The 22,970-nt window shown below is 42.8% G+C and overlaps 1 long non-coding RNA gene across 1 annotated transcript; it reads right to left on the reverse strand.

The window, feature by feature from the left end:
* Positions 1–4: 4 nt before the first annotated feature.
* Positions 5–20,521, reverse strand: LOC143814970 (uncharacterized). Its single transcript, XR_013223647.1, has 3 exons — positions 20,445–20,521; positions 16,087–16,149; positions 5–633 (listed from the first exon to the last, which is right to left on the reverse strand). It is a non-coding gene; the product is annotated as an uncharacterized LOC143814970 (long non-coding RNA).
* Between the last annotated feature and the right edge of the window lie 2,449 nt (positions 20,522–22,970).

Below are 22,970 nucleotides of genomic sequence, written 5' to 3' on the forward strand. Positions count from 1 at the left end.
TTGTTTTACTTTATTTCTTTATCACAGTGCAGAGAAGGAAGCAGATCAGACATCCCTGTTCCGGTCATACATCACGGTCAGTCTGAGCTTCCTATGATACATGATGTCGTCTCTCTTTGTGTTTTTGAGCTCAGTCCCGTTATAAACAAACCTCTGTCATCTCTTTAGTGCTCTTCTGTCAGACGCTGTTACTTTTAGGGCAAACACATAACAACGTTTGCAGCTTGTGTCATCGGTCCTGATAGAGGATGACAGATGCGAGTGATACATCTTGATAAATTGGCTTCATCCTGTAGCATGACAGACTGTGTGAGGCAGATGTCAGGGCAGCTAATGAAACATTAGTTTGTATCATTACTCCGACCACACATGATGTTCTGCTTTTGTTCGAGGACCTGATGGGGCTGCGGTGAATGACTCAATTCTGGTTCTGATTCTCAAATAATAATGATAGCTTTTTGCTGCTACAGAGACTTAATAAATTATGGGTGGGTGAGATTCCATCCTTGGTTAATTTCCAGTCTTGTGGACAATCATGTTGGATTAGTTGTTGGGGTGTAACTGGATTGTGTCTAAGGTTACGTTCTGTAACTAGAAGTAGGGTGGTGCCGATACTTCCACCTTTACCTTTTCCTAAAATCAATAAGAAGGACTTCAATTTTGTATCATATTCATTCAACACAATTTTGCTACAATCCCTTAACAAGCTGCTAATTTAGCAGAAATATCACTTGACAGAGTCTCATAGAATATCTTTGTTTGTTTTTCTGAACAATTGTTTATCTCAAAATATATTGAGTCATACGTAAAGTTAGAGAAAGAAGGATATATATCGATAGCAAATAAAATCAGGCATCGCTACAAATCATTTGTGGACTTCCAAAATAGTTACTAGAGATGAGAAAGTTGGTTTGAAGTTAAATTAATTTGCCTCAATTTTTTCCCCAAAAAATTGGATTATCCTGATTTTAATTTGTTTTTTCTTTTTATGTGAATTCATTTATTATTTTGCTATTTTTTAGAGAGCCAGAAAGGGTTCAATGAAAAATGACCTCTCTGCTCGCCCACGTGGATCTCCACGCAGTTCCATCCATCCTTACTTTATTCCATGGATTCCGGGGCCCAACAAGGCTCTGACGTCATGACATGTGTTCCCTGAGACACCCATGACGTTTGTCCTACAAGGTGTCAGAAGCCAAGGAACACAGTGAAGACGGAGGAAAAGGTCATGACTAAAGGTGGTGCCATGAAGAAGAGGCAGAAGAAGCTGCATGAAGGACTGGATAGGGGTCTGCTTGGTGGGTCACGGAAGCAGAGTTGTTTTTTTCTCACCCAAAGTTTATTCTGATCTACCGTTAGGTTCAGAAATACTTGGATAGTGACACAAGTTTTGGCATTTTATCCGTTTACTGAAACATATTTAAGATCCAGTTCTATAATCAATATGATCTTATAGTGCCAAGTGGAGGAAGGGTGTAGGAAGGCAAAGCAGACAGCTGGGGGCTGATATTAATAGGCTGGGAAGGACAATGGATATTGGCCCCTTCCCAGCCTAATAAGACCCGCCATCAGTTGTCCCAGAAATGTTGCATCCATTTGATGCGCCAATTCTGGGGATTAGTCTCAGCTCTTCCCGATTGCCATGGTGTGTTGTTAATCGGTGTAATCGCTTACAGCGATTCTCTCCTGCATCCTATGGAGGTTACTCGAGGTCATGTCTCATGAGCGATGTCATCAGTAACGTCATTGCCCGTAAAACATGACCACAAGTGACTTATGGATCCTCGTTCGTGAGGCCACATAGGTGACTCGAGGTAATGTCTCATGGGGGAAATGCAGTAAACTACAGGGTGGGCCATGTATATGGATACACCGAAATAAAATGGGAATGGTTGGCGATATCAACTTCCTGTTTGTGGAACATTAGTATTTGGGAGGGGGAAAGCTTTTCAAGATGGGTGGTGATCATGGTGGCCATTTTGAAGTCGGCCATTTTGGATGCAACTTTATAAATGACCCATCCAGGTGTATCCATATAAATGGCCCACCCATACAGTATACAACAGAAATGCAGCAAACTACACAGGCAGGGCACGCACTCCTCCACTTAGACCTTCGCCTCCTCATTCAAGATTATTAGTTATTTTAAGTAATTCCACGTTTGTCTGCAGGGTAATTGTCCTGCTCTTATCTCCATTTTCCTCATTTGCTGACCCATATCCCTTATTACGACCATTTTACAGCACCAAAGTTCAGGTCCCCGAACTTCCATGAGTCCGTTCACCCCTATTAAAAATTAATATTTTATTGATGGGAAACTTAATATATCCAATTACTTATCAGACCCTGAAAGGAGGAGACTTTGTATAAAAATGTCTGCAATTCCTAAACGTTTTACAGGATATCTTTGTTCAACTCCTTTAATTGAACCTGAAAATTGAAAAACCCCTTTATTTAAACCGCGCCATGTACTGTGTAGTGGTCGTTCTCGGGTACTGCAGCTCTGCTCCTATTCAGTTCAATGGGATCTGAGCTTAGAAACAACCACAACACACAGTACGGAGTAAAGTAACAGCTCGAATACCCGGAACACAGCCCAGAGACCAGACTAGGCCAGCTTTAGAAGATGAGTTCTCATTCGGGGGGCCTCTTTAGCTTGATGTATTGGCCCCCTCTACCTTTGTCAGTATCACTGCCCCCTCTCGTTCTGCCGTCTTAGTCCTTACCCTTCAAGCTGTTAACATTCATCCTTAGCGCCCGTCTCTATCTCTCCCGCCACGCCGGAGAAGCAGTAAACGGTATCGGCTTGATACATTCCTTAGAACAACACGAAATTTCATTTGTCTTCATAATACATTGCTTCATCTTTATTTATGGCCCCGGCTTGGGGGATTATAAATAACATTGTCATTTATGGATATTTTCAAAGGCTTTTTGCATGAAATTTACTTCTTAGCTTCAATAGTTTATGGGAAAGAAACTTGTGAAGTTTAGAGTTAATGAATCATCTAAATCTACATGGGGCACTGCGGGGGGCCGAGAAATCAAACAAGTCAATGCAAGTAAGGGGCAAACAGAAAACATCCCATAATCTGGAACATGATGGTCAGAAATTGCAGCTACCCTCTGCAATGCCCCCTTTAATCCTGCGTAGATGCCCCCTCAAGCCTTCGTAAATTTCCATATGGCCTTAGAAGGAGCCTGATAGTTTTGATGGATGGGGTCAGTCTGTGCATAAAATGTATATTTATCCCCCCAACCCATTCTATCATCCAGATACCAACATTTCCAAATATTTGTATCACAACCTCCACTGGTCAATTGCGTCGTGCTATAGAGAACATTTGTTTTCCCGAGCGGTACAAGCTCCACCCACTTGGCAGTAACGACCTCCACTGACCATCTATTTTGTAATAGGTTTAAAATCTTCGAAAACCCTTTGAAACCTTAAAAAAATTAAAAAAAATCCTTCCTCATTACACGTGGCTTCTCCCCAGAGCTGAGGTTTCCTGTGATTTCTATCCAGGTTGAGGATAAAGAAATCTATGTAGTGAACTATTACTTTTATTTTTCAACCAAAAGCTTCAAAAACTGGCAGCACACGATGCAAAAAGGAACCGGGGGCACTAATAATATGGTGGCAGACAATACCCGCTATGTGACCGGGAGAAAGCAAAGTTCTGTATTCTGATAGAAAACAGTGAAATACAAAAGAAAACGAATGTAAGAATCAATGGAAAGAAAGCAGCAAAGAAGCCGCAGATACAGAGAGGAAGATCCGAGTCTTAGAAGTGTCTGGAGAGAGAGAAAGATCATTAAATAGAAAAATGTTACCTGTGTTCTCAGTCCATCAAATATGTATCATCTATCTATCTATTGTCTATCCATTATCTATTTATTATCTATCTATCATCTATTATCTATTTATTATCTATCATTTATTATCTATTTATTATCTATCTATTATCTATCGGTTATATATCTATTATCTACAGTATCTATTATCTATTATTTAGCTATTTATTTATTATTTATCGATCTATTATCTATCATGTATCTATCTATTATGTATCTATCATCTATAATCTATAATCTGTCTATCTATCATCTATATATTATCTATAATCTATAATCTATCTATTATCTATCTATCTTTCTAACTTTCCTTTGTATTCACATTCATCTCTTTACATCTCTACTTGTAACCCATTCTCATGTACAGCACCATGGAACTAATGGTGTTATATAAATAAATAATAATAATACTTCCTCCCTCATTGTCTTTACTTCATCTTATCTTTCCTTCCTTCTTTTACCTTTTATCTTTTCTCGCCCTCTTCTTCCTTTTCTCCACCTCTCTTTCTTCCTTTGTCCCAGCGTCCATCTCCTTGCTTTCTTTCTCTCTACATCTCGGTCTCCATTTCATTCTTCCTCCATTATTATTTCATTTCCTTCCTCCCTTTCTCTTTCTCTCTTTCTTCTCCTTTCCTTCCCTTTCTTCTTTCCTCTGCCCTCATTCCTTACTTCGTCTCTATCTTCTTCCCTTTCATTCTTCCTACACTGCTGCACATTTCCTTCCTCCTTCCATCCCCTTCTTTCTTCCTCACTTTCTTTTCCTCCTTTTTCTTTCTTTTTCTTTCTTTCCTTTTATATTTCTTCATTTCTTTCTTCTCTTTCTTTATTTACTTTTTCTTTGTCATCTTTCTTTACTTTTTCTTTATATCTTTCTTCCTCTTTCTTTCTTTCTTTCATTCTTTCTTTTTCTCTTTCTTTCTTTCTTCCTCTTTTATTCTTTCTTTTGTTCTTCCTTCTTCCCTTCCTTCCTCCCTCCATCCCATATTGCCTCCCACCATTACTTCCATCTTTCTTTCCTTACTTTCTTAACTCTTTTTTTTCATCCTTTCCTTTATTTTCTCACTTCATTCTTTCCTTCATTACTTTCTCAGTTCCATCCTTCATGCCTTTCTTCCTCTATCCTTTTCTTCCTCCTTTTCCTCTTCCCTCTATTCCATTTTCCTTTCCTTCTTTCTATCCTTTCCTTCCTTTTTTCCTTTATCCCTTCCTCCCTCCTCTTCTACTTTCCTTCCTTCCTCCTTATCTCCCTTCCTTCCCTCCTTCCTCCCTTCCTTCTTCGCTTCCATCCCCCTTTCCTTCTTTCTTCCCTTCTTCCCTCCCTTCCTCACCTACTTCCTCCTTCCTTTCCTTGCTATCTCCCTTCCTTCCTTCCTCCCTAACTCCCTTCTTTTTTCTTCCCTCCCTCATTCCTCTCTTCCTCCCTTCCTTTCTTTCTTCCTCCCTCCTTCCCTACCCTCCTTCCTCCCTCCCAGTCTTCCCTAATCTTCCCATGGTGCCCTCTCCCCTCAGTCTATGTCCCCTGTAGTGATTTTTCCTAATTCTCAGCATTGTAGCCCCTGATTAGCGGAGTGCGGCCTCCACATCTCACTGTTCTTCAGGCGTTTGAGGATAAATCTCACTTCACATCAAAGAGAACCCGGACACTTTATAACAAGCTTAGTTAATTAATGGAGGCGAGGTAAGGGGCCGCTCTACATCTGCTCTCACAGAATATTTCCATTTTTTTTATATTTTACAAGGAAAATAATAGGAAAATCACATAAGACCCAAGTGACTGGTAGCAATCTTAGTCTGTGATCCCGTGTACGCCTTTCCTGTAATGCTCTGTGCTGCTGTTGACCCTTCTCCTACTCGCAGCCTACGACCGGCACATCCGAAAAGCTCGGCCAGAATCCCCCATTATATCTTTGCATTTGGTGATGATTCTTCACCTTCAATGTGGGAATGAAGCCAAGGAGGGAGAACGCATGACATGGCTGCACATTCTGGTAATCTGTCCCTGCACAGCACAAGGAGATGTAACATTGTTCCTTGGCCTGTAGAAGAGAGGATTAGGCAGGACGCCGGACTCTAATTAACGGCTTAGCTCACCTCGTCCTCTCGCTTTCCCGTGCTTGCATTTAATTGTGTGCGTTATAAGCTGCAACTCCAGAGACAACAGGAAATGTGCTAAGTTTGGGGAAAACAAGGCGATAAATAATATGTTTCTGGCACCGAATCTCAATCAGACGACACATGATTTGGACGGGGAATCCGAGAGGCGAGAAAATATGAGTCAACCTGTAGACATTTCGTTACAGGAAACGGCTGGAAATACGGGAGCGGTTATACGGTCACGTTCCTCGTCCTGACAAGATAAAATACTGCCGGCTCCATGGAGCAGATTTATGTCGCCATGATCTTCTGAGAGCAGCACGGACCAAGCCTGCAAATTAGGAGAACTCGTCCATGACTGGTGGCTGCTGCGCCCGGATTCTACACTTCACCCCATGTCCTCTTCTCCTCTGTTATATGGGAAGTATGGGGCAAGGATCCTAAAGCGCCGGTCCAAGTGCAGGATGAAATGGGCCACATCATGGTGTCCATTGTCTGCACTAGAGATGAGCCAACTTGTCAAAACCCAAATTCTGCAGATTGACTCGGACTTGGAATGGAAATTCGATTTGTATCAAATTTTTTAAAATATTAATCTAATGAGCCCTGATTGTTGCTAAAATGCCATTTATTACATGCTGAGGTCTCCCTACCCCAAAAATAATAAGCAGATCAGCGCCTCTTCACTTACAGACCTGACACATGGGATAATGTCAGAACATGAGTCAAGGTCTAGCCGGCGCCAAAGGAAGGAGACTAGAGAGGGAACATGGGCCTTAGGAGACCAGCAGAGGAGTCCGTCTTCTTGCCCCAGGGGCCAGAAACCCTAGATACACCTCTGCAGAGGACCAGCGAGGAGCTGCATCATCAGGCACATGCGAAGGCTCGGTGAGTATGAGATTTTATTGTTTTCTAACCCCTTCCCAGCCCCTATGGATCCAGTATAATAGCAGCCAGGAGGACACCATTTTGAAGGATTCACACAAATCAAATTCACAAATATTTCAATTTGCTAAATTTTTGTCCACTCAAAACTTCTCAATCATTTGCTTAAAAGGGTTATCTAGAAGAATTTTTTACTACATTTTTCTGTAATTCCTAACCACTTGCCTGCGATTCGCTGACCGCTCCAGCCAGCGATTCAGAGGCTTCTGATGACATCACATCGACAGAACAGTGGCTTCTCTTCCACTTTCCTCTGTTGACGGGGTGTGACTGTCAATGTCATGCTGATTGACAGTTGGCTCCCCACTACCTAACTGCGGGGAGTCAGCTTTCAATCAGTATTATGTCAGCAGTCACATCCCATCTACAGAGCAGCCTGGAAAAAGAAGAGCTGCTATGTTGACATGGAGCAGCTGAATCTCCGGCAGGAGCGGTTGGTGACCGCTCTGAGCTGGCGCTTTCTTAGCATCTATCTGCTTGTAAGTTTTAAAGCCAATAGTAAAAAAAAAATAGTCCTGAATAAGCCCTTTAAGAACCCCTATGTTTTATGATATAAATTCTAATTGTAATTGTATCATATTAGTACAGCTTTCACCAGTCTGTGATTCACATTGCATCCACTAGGGGATTACATATAGAGACATATAGCATAAACAACTCCCAGCAGAGTATCAAAAAACTGCAGAGGGAAAGTATAGATGGAGGGAACATGCAGCAGACAGGGGAGCAGCCGACCTAGGGAAGCCGGTCACAACAGGAACTGTCAATGATTTAAAAAAAGATTTACCGTAGATTTTTTTTAGAAGAACACAATATAAATACTTATGTAAATATATTTAATTCTTGTTTTTAATGTTGATCCAGTCAATGCACACTCAGAATAAAGATTAAATAAAATTGCCTGGATCATGCATGATACCCCATTCTTATTATCCTCGCCCATTCCTCAGGAGAACATGGAAGATGTGTCTTTTTTCAACCATGCTATGGAAATATAGAACTAAAAGATAGAAATTCTGGTAAGCATTTACAAAAGTAACCTTCCTTGTCTCATCTCTTTAGCTCTACACATCTGAAGATGATTGGCACAAAATGACCTGCTGTAAAAAACAAACTTTTTTGGGGAATTCAAGTAAATGTAAAAGTGGGCACATGAGTAATCCATCAGTGCAACATAGAAGAAGAGAAATGGAGACGGTATTTGCTAAAAAACAGTTTCTGTAAGTGTTGCTCTATTTGCTCTGTGCTTGGTGATAGCAGCTGGATGGAGACCACAGGTACCTTAAAGTATTTGGGTCATTGGATCAGTGCCGCATCTATTTAGAGTCAGTCATGGTAGGACCAGAGTGTCCTCTAGTGACCCAGGTATTGATTGACACAAGGTCCTTCAGAAGATGATCTTTTTTGAAGATGATTTTGACGCAATCATTTGGTGCCAGGATATTTTTTGTAATGAAATGATACATATATAACCTATATACGTATATAACCTGGTATTGATCATTGGTTCTGGTTGTACAGTGATGGAAAAAAAGATTACAATGTAATTAAAACTTCTGTATGGGAGAAGAGTGGACTTTTAGGGGAACCTGTCTGCTGATTCATGCTGCCTGAACCATGAGATTTCAGAGAAAATACTGTGAGAAGCCAATTGGGGACTAGTTGATTGTCGCTAGTTCAGGGCAGGTCCCCGTGGCTTCACCCCAATATCTAGACTGACAGGTCCCTCAATATGTGACTGTAGGAAGAGAGACGTCAGTTGAGACCCATCATCCATGGCGTGTAGTCCCCGGCCGTCTTTTCAAAGAATGCTTTCCTTGATACATTGTATCATTTCAAAAAACTCATACACATCTGCTGACGCTACCCCTCCTCTATAAGGGGTCCAATGATGCCAATTGGAGTCGGAATAGTTTTACCCCATTTTGCAAAATCATGGCAAGAAAAAAAAGGTCTCCACATTGTCCAGCAGAACGTGCCGCACGTGTTTATACCTGTATTTTACTATCTACTCTACGAGGTTAAACAAAGGGAACAGCAACTTTTACTCAATTAAATCTCACTCTTAGAACTGTGATCCTCTGAAGTCATTATGCAGTAAACAAGGTTGCGTCCCCCCGACGCAGCGCATTAATTGGGGTTGAAGTCGGGACGTTGGATGCCCGTTGGCCGGCTTGACCTCTGCAGCGATTAGCTGAGATGCTGACTGCTGGTCTTCAGGGACCGGATGCATTTTGCAAGAGAAAACAAAAGTGAGAGATGAATCTCCGGCTAATGGGTGAGGAAAAGAAAAAAATGAGATGAAAAATGGAAGGCAACAATGTGCAGAGCACTCGAGAAAGTTCAGTCACAAGGCTGTTTACTCTCTCCGGAGAATGACAATCACTTTCCCATCGTGAGGAAGTGACAGGGAGACGATGAGGATGATTAGGATTGATGCCTCGCCCTAAGACATGTCACAGAAGTATAGAGCTGCACTGCAATGGTTCTTACAAGTCCCATTCACATTATAAGTAGAGGCGATCAAATCTGCCAATTGGCCAAATCTCGCGGATTTTACAGGGAAATTATTCGATGCAGATTGTAATGTTCCTGATTATGGCTTGTGGTTTCTCCAAACCCCGGAGTAAAATATACGTAGAGTGTAAAGAAAGGAAATCAATACTCATCTTACTGCTCACCCATCTGGCTGCCCTGGTTCTCCAAACCTCTTCGTTTCACCTTTCCCCACTGTGGGCATCCACTGTCGCTATATGATGGGTCTTCCAACTCCAACTACTCCTCTAACATCACTGCATTTTGTTGGGGGCAGAAGATCCATCGATGGGGGATGTAGCATAAAAAAGGCACGGAGAACCGGATGGCTGGCTGCAGGGGCGGTCAGACAGGTGAACGATAAAGTAAACATTACATTTTTCTTAAACTTGTTCAAGCCCTCTACGGTTCAGCAAATTAGCAACCACAGCTGCCTGCCATAATGAATCCGCATGAAGCAAATTGAAAAAAAAAAAGTGAAAAATTTTGGTAAAATTTGCAGAGAATTGTATTCTATATTAATAATTTGACTCATCTCTAATTATGAGATGTGTACTTGAAAATAACAGAGGAGAAAAATGGCCAATGGTTCAGTAGGTTCAGTAGGTCGGATGCTCTGTTACAAATTTTGCATCAGGACCCCGGAGCTTTATTTTCGAAGATATTCAATATGTGCAGCTATTCCAATGGACGATACCAGGACAACATTCTCCAGACTGGTGGGGACCTCCAGTGATCAGCAGTTTGGATAGGTAAAAACTTCTGAAAATAAGAAATTCAAAAAGTTGTCCTGTTGCTCGGACCACCAATGATCATCTATGAGGAATAGAACCTGGTAGCAAGAGTCCAAAAATCATGCACGACACGCTGCTCATCATGACCAATGGGTTGGTTATAGAGATGAGCAGATCAGGCAAAACTCAAATTCGCTTGTTTGTGCGAGGACCAGACAGGTGAAGCAGAGAGGCCGTGGTAGAGAGTGATAAGACGAGTCTAAGGATTTTTTTTTAACATTTTGATGGTCTTCTCCAGTTCAGAAATATGTCACCATATTCCTAAATCTGCCCAGTAGTAAATTTAATAAAATCTGCAAAGATGTTAGCCACTCTCCAAAAGGGCTCGATACATCAAAGATTTCATGCAAGAATTCAAAAGCTTCAAAAGGTCACAAAATCTAGACACAACTTGAAATTGCGCCACAATTTTGTGACTTTTGACGTTCTCACACCAGTTCTTCTCAGCTCCAACAAGATGGGCAAAGCTGGGGCAAGACTGGCGGTATTTGCTACACCACAAATCTTACTCCAGTTCTTGATGCATCTGGCCAAAAGTTTTCACCGTCAGCAATGTCCTTACAATGTTGAGTTCATGGACCAGACCTAAGCCTCACTTAAGTGTTGGTTCTGGCATTTGGTTCCCGATGTATGGCATTGGAAAGTTGATTTGCTATCTAACTGATGCCCTGGCTCATGATGGGCATCATGACAGATTAACAGCAAACATTTTTTGCTCTAGTCCCAGGTTCAAAACAGTCCCAAGAGTTTCCATTCATGTAGCATCTAACTTCCACATCCAATGTTGTAGATGAAGATCACAATGCCTTCAAAAAGGATTCCTGCAGACTCGGACCAGTGGACCAATTCTTGGATGTCCTAAGGGAAATCATCCTTTTTAAGGAACTCTAGTTTTCCCCGAAGTTCTCCCACTCCAAGCTTGATCTCTGCCCATCGGTGATAGATATCCTATCTTGATGCCACTTGATGCCACTTAAACCTCAGCTTGGCCCATCCCTTCAGTAATTTCACCACTCACTCAGAATTGCCCATTACTCCATGATTGTATCCAAGCCCAGCCCTTATGATGATCGAGGGTGTGGGACATTTACAACCCCTAACCAGGAACTGAACTCAGTTTCCAATTCAAGTTGCTGTCTCTCTATTATTTCATAAAGTTGTAATGTTGGAAGGTGTGGACCCACTGCGCCACGGGCCAGGCTTACCCTGGAGGGGCGTAACTACTTGTCTACAGGGTATTCAATACAAGCTATGATGGTGAGGATAGGCTTTGCTGTCGGTAGTCACTAGGTACCACTCCAGGGCAGTCCCTGGCTCTGAGGCAGCTTACAGTAGGGTCAGAGGCATGGGTATGAGGTACAGGAGGACAGAAGCAAAGATGTGGTCAGACAATCTGGGGTCAGAGCAGGCAGCACAGGTTCAGTATACGTAGCCGAGGTCAGCATAAATGGTCAATAGCAGGAAAGCCAAAGCAAACATGCACCAAAGCGGAAACCTAGAGATAGACTGCATGTAGGAACCTACGATCAGGCAAGGAATGGTGGGAGGATCTGCCTAATAAACCCACTGCTGCCTAGGGATAGGCTGCCCCTGACGGACACGGCAGGGATAGATTCCTGTAGGATGTGGCCGTGTCTCCCTATAGCCAGGTGGAGATTGTCTAGGAGCCGAGCCGGTGGAGAGTGCGAGGCAGCACAGGAGATGGCCTGATACTGGGGGAGCAAAGTAGAGAGTGCAGTGACTAGGGCGGCACAGAGACGGTACACAAGACACCGGCATGAAAAAAAGTAGAGCACATAGCCCGGGGAGAGCGGAAAGTGAGCAGATTTCTCTGCCGAAATCTCCCAATTTGTAAAAGAAGTAAATACTATTACTTGATGGAATGTTGACTTGTCTGTTCAGAGACCAATTACTGTCTGACTTTACATTTCCACATGGGAAACTAAAAGGATGAAGGTGAGTTAAGCCTTTAATTAGAGCTTAGTCTGGTTTGGGAAGCTGCCAGGAATCAGCCGCATGCGGAGATGCAGAGTCAGAACAGACAGTTATTAGCATAGTGACTGTATCCAGCACTAAGTAATATCCTAGAGGCAGGAGGAGAATAACACACTGTGGGGCGGGAGAGCACTTATCGGGGTGTCAAGTATAACCCTGGAGAGGATGGAAACGGGAAATCGGCAAATCTTTCCAAAATTAAATCCCACAGATTTGCTGAATTTTTCACAAAAACTCAATTTGCTGAGAATTGATTCCCCGTAAATTACGAGTAATGCAATTATCTTAACAAGATGTATGTAACACTCTGAGGTCTCCTAGGACCACTGGATCTCTGTAACAAAAACACAGCTTTAGTAATATCCAAGTAACCACGACACATCTGGCTGTGGGTAAATGGATGGGAACTATTCTTCACCGCTGAGCTATCGCACACTAGCTGTAAAGTTTATTTAGTGTTTTATGACTTTCTCTTTCTAAGAGGGTAAGTTGAGCTGTGACATCCTCTCGTTATCTAAATTCACTATAAAATGGCTGCTGCATTCCCAACCTCGGCTTTTATACAGGCTATGAAAGTCCCTCCTGATTGGCTATAATATACCATGTGATATCATAGCTGCAGGGAATTATGGGAAAGCCCATGCGGCTATGCTGAAGGTCATGTGAGCCTTCTTTGGCTGATCGAATGTTCTGCAATGTGTAAAATGATAAAGTGAATTGGAAATTGTTCGGATTCGCTGGATCCAATGAATTTCTAAAAAAATTACACAAATTCTATCTGCATCAAATCGATGAGTTCATGTCTAATAGAAGTACATTTAATAAAGCATTTACTATTAATATGATCAAATGATCAGAAATTTGTGGCACAGATGTGTCTTCAGTGAAAACAGATCTTCCAATTACTGTGATAGAAGATGACAATTGGTGCTCATAAAATTCTATGGAGAAATGTAATTTTCGTTTAGTATCTGCCTCCAGCTGTTCCTCCCTCCCTTCTCCATAGAACTTTATGAGCACCAACAGCCATTTCCTAGCTCAATCTTTACTGAATGCAGATTTTTTCAGATTTCACCCATTAATTGAGAGTGAACGATGAAGAAAGAAGAAGATATCTCCGATAAGATTTATTACAAAGTTGCTTATTTTCATGTCCTCTGTTAATTTATGAAACAAAAATTAAAACAATGTTTTCTTTTCATTGGTTGTTGTCAACTACTAACACAAAATCGAGGAAAACACAAAAACAGCTACATCTTGAACATTTTGCAAGGAACCAATTAGAGACCAAATAATTATGTTTCCCTTTAGAGATATAGCACAGTGCCGGCGTCCCTAATCCAGATCTTTATTTGTCACCATTCATGCTGATACCGAAAAGCAAAACCTGTGCTTTTTAATAGGAATGCAGGTAAATTTACTACATTATTTTGACTCAATGTCAAGCAGCAGCTGCAAAAGCCAATAATATTTTATCGCATTTAGTCAGAAAGGTAAAAAAAAATCTGTCACCCAATGTAATATTGCACCTTTTGTGACCAGATTTTAAATTCTAGGCTCAACATTGTAGTAAAGTGAAATATGAACTTGAGTGTTCGACTAGATAATCATCTAGGATGGGAGGACTCTTATAATAAAAAGTAAAGAAAATGGGGATGTTCTGCTTGGGAAAAAAAACATTTATACAATTCTATATGAACCGGCAATTCTTTCCAAGGACTGGGTGACATTCTTTACCCGTGTAAGTCAATTTTGACATCAATATAGTAAAGGGTTCTTTAAAGTTAGAGCAGTGCCACAGTCAAAAAAAAGAGTAATGGCAGCAAATAGGTCATCATATAAAATAGAAGAGACATGAATGTACGTAATGTTGCATGGTATTGAGCGTTATAAAAATGTTCATTCAGTGTTTTATGACTTTCCCTATCTATATGGCTGAGCTGTGTGTTGTGACGTTTTCTCACTATCCAGATTTACTATAAAATGATTAGAAAGGTTAAACTTACCATATATACTCGAGTATAAGCCGACCCGAGTATAAGCTGAGGCACCTACTTTTGCCACGGAAAACTGGGTAAGCTTATTGACTCGAGTATAAGCCGGGTATGTATTGTCCCCTCATGCCTGTCCTGCTATGCATGGCTCCCCCTTCCCTGTCCTGGTATGAATGTCTCCCCCGTTCCTTCCCTGTATGCATGGCTCTCAGTTCCTTCCCTGTATGCATGGCTCCCAGTTCCATCCCTGTATGCATGCCTCCCCCGTTCCGTCCCTGAATGCATTCCTTCCCCTTTAAGTCCCTGTATGCATGCCTCCCCCGTTCCTTCCCTGTGTGCATGCCTCCCTGTTCCGTCCCTTTATGCATGCTTCCCCCATTCCTTCCCTGTATGCATGGCTCCCTGTTCCATCCCTGCATGCATGCCTCCCCATTCCATCCCTGTATGCATGCCTCCCCATTCCATCCCTGTATGCATGCCTTCCCCGTTCCGTCCCTGTATGCATGATTCCCCCATTCCTTCGCTGAATGCATGTCTCCCCGTTAAGTCCCTGTAAGCATGCCTCCCCCGTTCCTTCCATGTGCATGTCTCCCTGTTCCGTCCCTTTATGCATGCCTCCCCCGATCATTCCCTGTATGCATGGCTCCCTGTTCCTTCCCTGTATGCATGCCTCCCCATTCCATCCCTGTATGAATGCTTCCCCCGTTCCATCCCTGTATGCATTCTTCCCCCATTCCGTTCCTCTATCCATGCCTCCCAGTTCCATCCCTGTATGCATGCCTTCCCCGTTCCGTCCCTGTATGCATGCCTCCCCCATTCCGTTCCTGCCTGCATGCCTCCCCCGTTCCTTCCCTGTATGCATGCCTCCCCCGTTCCATCCCTGTATGCATGCCTCCCCCGTTCCGTCCCTGTATGCATGATTCCCCCGTTCCTTCCCTGTATGCATGCCTCCCCCGTTCCATCCCTGTATGCATGCCTCCCCGTTCCATCCCTGTATGCATGCCTCCCCCGTTCCATCCCTGTATGCATGCCTCCCCCGTTCCATCCCTGTATGCATGCCTCCCCCGTTCCATCCCTGTATGCATGATTCCCCCGTTCCTTCCCTGTATGCATGCCTCCCCCGTTCCATCCCTGTATGCATGCCTCCCCCGTTCCGTCCCTGTATGCATGACTCCCCCATTCCGTCCCTGTATGCATGCCTCCTCGTTCCATCCAGGTATGCATGCCTCCCCCGTTCCATCCAGGTATGCATGCCTCCCCCGTTCCATCCCTGTATGCATGCACGTGGCACCGCTCATTAAGGTAATGAATATGCGCTCTATGCCTATGGGAGTGGAGACGCGTCCATATTCATCACCTTAATGAGCCGTACCACGTGACCGCTGAGCACAGGAAGAGCTGCAGGCAGGTGGGAGCCAGAACGAGATGCAGTGTCAGCACCGAGGGTGCGCAGGTAGGTGAGTATGATGTGTGCGTCGGCTCCTGGCACCTGCTGCTCTGACGCCCCCCTCCCCCGCCGGCTTTCTGTACCGTGACTCGTGTATAAGCCGAGGGGGGCATTTTCAGCACAAAAAAATGTGCTGAAAAACTCAGCTTTATACACGAGTATATACGGTACCTAATCGATGCAAGGATGTGCAAGTGTAAACACGACTGTGGCTATTGCAGTAGCATGTATTTTTATGTAATGCGCTGACTTTAATTTGATCTACTCTAACTGCATCTATAAGTTAATATTGCTACTCTAGTCCTGAATGTAAAAAGACTAGTCAGTCAGTGGGGGAGCGCCAGGGCTGTAGTCATGGCTGACATATATTGCTCAATTGTGCCCTGGTCCCCCATCACATGAATACAATGTCCTCTTTTTAGCATACCTTCTGCTTCACCTTCTGCACCGTCAGGGTCCCATCGGGGCTGCTGAAGTTCTGCTGCTGGCGCTGTTATGCATAAAGAGACAGAGTCCAAGTTCAACTTAAAACAGATAACTTTACTGGTTTCCTTCCTCAGCATGTCCAAATCAATTACAGCATCGACATAGGGCTCCACACAGCTTATATCCTTCACTTTCCCTGTGCTCTCCCTCATTTCCTTCAGCACATTCCCGGATCATACCGTCTTGACCGGTACCGCAGCATCCTCCCTGTCCAGCTTTACTACTCTTAGGATGTTCCCCTGTCTGCTTTAACCCAGACATAAGGTCATTTGCTCACATAGAAAGGTGCTACATTATAGATCCACCAGCGTTCCTGTTCTGCTTTTGACTTCTCCTGGCCTTGGACGACTGGACTTCTATCTTGCAAACGTTACGGGACCCACTGTGTTGCCCTGGGCTCTAGGACCCTGCAGGACTGCCTGGGCTCTCTGGCTCTACTCACTAAAAGCCAGGAAGCTTACTATCTTATCCCACAGTTGGCACTTCCTATGTTAACTATTTATTATCCCAAGCTTCTATTCCTATCCTTCTACTATTTAATCCTAATGTGCCCCCTCTAGCGGGCTAACTTGGTACTGCACTCTCCCTATATACACAACATATATAGCAGCAGCATCATGTTATTATATATTCAATTACACGAACAAGATAATATCAACATGAGGACAAGGAGTTCAGCATACAGGGCAAAATGATCTTATCCAGACAAATAAGGTATACATGACAATATTTACAGATCAATAAAGTAGTAATTTAACCGGGACGTGCTTGGGGTCAAGGCAGTCTCTGTGACCAACTACAAGTCTATACACCCCCTCCCCAGCACATGGAAGCACGGCCCCATAGCCACAATGCTGGATCAATCTGATTATTAGTTTCTTAGAGTCAGTCCTACTTACTAAAGTCCCTTTTACACGTCCATTTTTTATGTCCCTATGCGGTCCGTTTTTTAAGGACCGCAAATATGGACATACTCACACCCAGTGTTTTCAACTGTGGTGCGCACATGTCAGGTTTTTCACACAGACCATGGGAAAAATCTGCCGACATGTCAGTTTTGTTTTGCATAGCATAGATAAGATGCATGCCGCACAAGTGCACACTGATGACACATGGATGACATGTACCCGTGCCTGGGAAGATGCGGTACAGCTCGTGCTGTTCCCAGGCGCTGACTGCTGAGGGCAGCTCTCAAAGTGTCCTCCCATAAATTCAAACCAGCATAGGCTAAACAGACAGCTGTGGTTTCATATCAATAGCCTGGGAAGGGGCGAGAGATATAACCTCCACATTCCAGGCTATCAACATCAGCCCTCAGCTGCCCAAGAAATTGTGCTATAAGACGCCTCGATTACTAACACCATAGTATGTTTTGAAATAAACACACAAAAAGAATAAAATCCTTTATTTAAATTAAAACTCTAAACCCTCTTTTATTAAACAATAAAAAACAAAGTTATACTCACTTTTGTTTTTTACAGGGGGCATGGCCATGAGAGGTTTGTCTTTGTGTTGGACAGGTGAGGAATAAGGTTGTTTATCTTTTTCTTTTTCTACGGGGGACATGGGCTTCAATGGATTTTAGGTGTTAAGGTAAGTAGAACTTTGTTTTTTATTTTTTTATAAATATGTAAAACAGGGTGTTGAGTTTTATTTTAAATAAAGGATTTTATTCTTGCTGTGTGTTTATTTCAAAATTCACTATGGGGTTAGTGATAAACGCCTCTCGATTACTAACCCCTGGGCTTGATATCAGCTGTCAATGGAAAGGTGACATAAAGCCCAACTATATTACCCCACTTGCCACCGCCATAGGGCAAGTGGGAAGAGTGAGGCTAAGCACTAGATTTGGTGCCATTTCTGGGGTGGCTATGAGCTGAGAGGGGGGTAATAACTCCTTAATGGCTCCTTCCCAGGCTATTAACATCAACCCGCAGCTGTTTGTTTAGCCTTTGCTGGTTTCAATTTATATAGGGACCCTACATCATCTTTTTCTAGGGTCCCGAGTAAATTAACCAGTAATGGCTAAGCAAACAGCTGTGCTGTGAGTTGTTATTAATATACTGGGAACCTTATGGGGTATTGTCCATTTTTTCAGGATGTTGAATACAACTCCCATCATTGTAGCCTGGTCGCGCTGATCTCAGCAGGGAGACAAAGTGACAATGATGAGAGCTGCCTTCAGCAGCCGTCTCCTAGGAACAGATGACCGAACTGCTTTTCACTGGTGCCGGTACGTGTCATATGGAAACACGGGCAGCACATGGATGCCACACGAACAGCAAACCGATACACAGACGTCACATATGTAAGTACGGATGGCACACTCACACGGACCACAGATCTCACCAGTACTGGTTTTTCCTGTACAAGAATCATCAGGATGTGTCAAGGAGGCCTAACTGTCAGCTTTTTCCCCTTGAGAAAGCACTTCCGCGAAACACGCGTCGGGGCGTCAGTGGTACTGTGGACGGGATTCTGACTTGCATATGGGTATGTCCTAGAGTTTACATGTGACATTCTGACTTGCACTTTTTTTGCACTGTGAGCACTTTACTATCTGCTACTTTGGGCATGAGTAGGACGCAGGATACAAGATCTCTATATGAGACATGTGTTATTTAAAATCCTTGTTCATCCCATAACCCGGTATTTTCCCACTTTACCATGTGTGCTCTTACTTGAGTATACTCTTTCCCTCTTACTTTATGTCTGTTAAATATTTAAATGAATTTTTTGGAATATATATTTGAATAAAAACCTATATTTTTATTATACCTCTTTCTGAGTGGTGTGTATGGATACTTGTGATCCAACTTTTTTTTTGCTATCAGCTTTTCCTGTATGCAGACAGTGCATTCAAAGATAGCTGTCTGTCACTGATTAGGACCGCCCACTGGACTCTTAATCATAGATAGAGGAATTTTAATAAAGAAATCTTTACCCATATAACTATATGTATGTATATATATATATATATATATATATATATATATATATATATATACTCAGTTTCTTTCACTCTTTTGCAGATCAGACTGCATCAGCCAACAACAAGATCCCTTTAAATGACAAATCCGACTCTGCTATACAGTATCTCTATGTCTACACATTTTTATAAACCTACACTTTGCTCCACAGCCTGATTTCAGCCCAGCAAGAGGAAAGTAATCTTGTAGGTGGGCAGGTCAGGCTGGCGCTCCTTGATAAGTCCCTGCTAGGCAGAAGTGCCGACTTTGTTGCAATCATTTGCATTTATCGGTCTTGGAATCACAGGACCTTCAAACACAAGTCCGGGATCAACTACTTTTATGCGTTTGCTTAAACATTTAGGCTTGGCGCCGTGACCGCTTAATCAGCGGAAGTCATCGCTATTTACTCTCCCATTTCACTCCTGACAGAATCCTGTTAACACTTTAACCTCTCCGAGCGACACACGGTGCGTCCCTCCTGAATATCACCGCATCGGATGGGAAAAAGAGAAAAATGCTGCAAAAACATTGTTCAGAGCAATCGGGAAGCCCTGGACCAGAGCAGGAATTAATGGGCTCTGCACAGTCAGAGGAGAAGTCTATACTTTAGGTTCAGAAATTATCTCCATCTTTGGGCAACTCCATGAGGATGAGTATTAAGCAGTCTGTCTAGAAGAGAAGACTCAAACTCAAAGCCAAAAATTAGACTTGAGCGAAGGACTTGTCCAGAGAGAGAAGAACTTGGTCACTTCCATCCAGAAACATGTCCAAATACCGGCACAAAACCATTCTGCGGACCACCCGAACAATTTAGGTCTGTTAAAGACAGGTCCAGCAATACCTTTACATGGCCAGTCCACTCCTCCATTACTGAGAAATCACAATTAAATTGATATATAAAAATGGAAGAGCTACGGTAGATCCGAAGCCTCTGTCCCTCCAGTTCTATTCTCCACCCAGCGCCTGGCCGCTTCCTTGCTCTGTGACTTTAGGCAAATGAGTCATCAGTCGTTTAGGGGGTGGCATTAAGCGGGGAATAGAGCTGGAGTGACAAAGGCTTCAGATCTACCATAGCTCTTTAGCTCATCAGTCTCACTTACATATCAACTTAGGCCATGTAAAGGTTTTTCTGGACTTTTTGAGATAGCAACATGCTGCAGCATACAACTGCGACCCATCCAAAAACCTCAGCATCTACATCAAGTACGGATGAGCAAATAGATTTGAGTCAAATCAAATAATAGTTTTCCAAAGAATTCTACTTTATCCGCATCCAGATTTTATGCAATACCCTTTGGGTGCTTTTTCTGGATTTCTTGAACCTCACCCCTGTCCTTACGGCTCAGTTCCTCGTCAGTTCATCTGATCTCTCCACGCTTCGGATCGTCTGCATTTCCGGCACTGAATAGATCTGGTGTGACGAATGTTGTGATGTCATAATAACATCATAATAACAGGATGCCATAATGGCTATTGCCAGAAGTATGGACGGCAAAGAAGTCCTGGAAGTGGACATCTGCCACCACACCTGTCCAAAAGAAGACATCGAAGCTGCAGGGAGAGTTGGGAGGACCAGGTGGAGACGTAAGCAGTAAGGTTAGTGATTTTTTTTCCCCAGAACTTTATTATGCTCTGGGATCTGGAGAGAATATAATAGGACAAACTCAACTGTTGTCTAATAAATCCAACATGAGACACATTTCTTGGCCAAATCTGAGAGGGCCGATGAACGTCTACATTTCTGCAGATTCGCTCCTCACTAATAGCAAATTATTAAGTCTAATGGATAAGACACATGATGTTAGAAGATGAAATCAGACTTTGCATCTGCACAATTCCTGCGAATAAAGTGACCCCATTAATTTAACGAGTGCGAAGGTTTTATTACTTTTGTAAAATATTTGACTAATGGATTCTAGATAGAAGACCGCCATTGGACATGGATTAGGGCGACCAAATTATTTCTCCTTGACTTCTCTCAAGCGAGATGCTCCAAATCCATTAGGAGGTTCACACCTCTTACTGATCTTACCACTGCTGTGCACCACTGCCATAAATACATACCGTACGTTTTTGCCGTTATTTCAGCCACTTTTTTAGTAAAATATGATGAATTTGTTCGGTGGCTTTGTCCTCTTTGGTAGAGCTGACCAGGACTGGCATAGAAATGTGAAAAATTGTATATTTTTTGTACATTTTTGAGTTGTGCAAAATGTTTTTTTGACATTTCAAAGAGTTTTCCAACAGAATTCTGGCAAAAATTCCTTGAGGTATCAGAGCCTAAGTGTCTACAGTAGTTGACTTATTGTAGATAACTGGCCGGCTGCTGACCATGGTGCTGACCTTTGTCTATAGGAATGCTCATATTTTCTCAAATGTTACTCCCAATGAGCCTAAATTTGGAATTGGAGCCCAAATTGAGCCCTTTAGAATCCTAGAATCCTACAATATTAGAGTTGGAAGGGACTTCCAGGGTCATCTTGTCCAACACTCAATGCATGAGTCACTAAACCATCTCAGACAGATGTGTGAAGACTTCCATTGAAGGAGAACTCACCACCTCTCGTGGCTGCCTGTTCCACTCATTGATCACCCTCACTAGCTAAAAAAAAATTCTAATATTTAATCTTTAAGTTACTCCCGAGAAAAAAGGAAACAATTTTAATGGTGTTTCAGGTACATCCACTGAATGAACACTTTAACGTTTCGGCCATACAATTAGGCCTTCATCAGAAATTATCTTGCGCTCTTGAGAACGAACACAGAAATCAGGGACACCTGAGCAATGGAGTATTGAAGAGACCGAATGGAACGCTGGAGATACGCACTGCTGCGCAGGAGATTAAAATTGTTTCCTTGCTTCTCGCATGAATCGGGAGTGCTGAATTTATTGTTTGCAAATTTTGGAGTAGTGTCCCATTCGTGCACCCCTTAATATTGGAGTTCCGCGCAGCCCTTTTTTGCATAATCTTTAAGTTAAGCCTAACAAAAACATAAGATGTTGCCTCCAGTACTGGCCCCAGATCCGCTCAAGCATACAACCTCTCCCATTAAGTCTTTTTAGAGAATGTAGATGGATTTGAGGGATTTCCTCTACACTACTGATACATCAGCTCTCGCTCTTCCGGATCTGTCTTCTGTGAATATCTGGCACGTACGATCATGTCCTCCCTTTCTCTGCATCTAACAATATGTTGATGTGATGAGATGACCTCTAGAATCCTTCACTTCCTTCATCAGGTCTTCAAGGTTTTAGTCTTTAGCTCTGTGACTATCTTTATACAAGGCTCCAATTGGGCCAACGGGCCACCACCGTACGGAGCTGGCAGACAACACTTCGGCCACCACTGACCTTGATATAAAGTGTCGATTTTCTCCCACGACTACTTCTCTTTGTGCATTATTTGGTGCCTTCTCATAAGTACAGGTTGGATTTTATTTGAGGAATCACCTTCAGGTACTGCGGTCGTCCCACTTTTCTTCTGCCGTCTCTATCGCTAAGTTGCCGCTCTAGTCTCCAAAGCCTTTTATCTGTATTATTCCGCTACCGGCTAATAACTATGTTTCATTCCATTCAAGAAATACATTTGTGCAGACGCAGTTTATCTTCACAGTATAGCTCACTTAAAGGAATTGCTGCCAACATTCGACTTGAGCATTAACTGGTGTAATCTCCAGAGCCAGGCGGCACAGCCCAGGTATTAGGAGTCATTGTTACATGTTTACACTAATTAAACGGCCGGAAGCCGATGTATCTGCTCTTGTAATTACAGTCTCGGCTTTGTGTCCTACATAACATACAGATACAGGTTTTGTCGAGGAATAATTAACCCACTTTATGTATCACATACTG

The sequence above is a fragment of the Ranitomeya variabilis genome, chromosome 3 (assembly GCF_051348905.1).
Source record: "Ranitomeya variabilis isolate aRanVar5 chromosome 3, aRanVar5.hap1, whole genome shotgun sequence".
Taxonomy (NCBI): Eukaryota; Metazoa; Chordata; class Amphibia; order Anura; family Dendrobatidae; genus Ranitomeya; species Ranitomeya variabilis.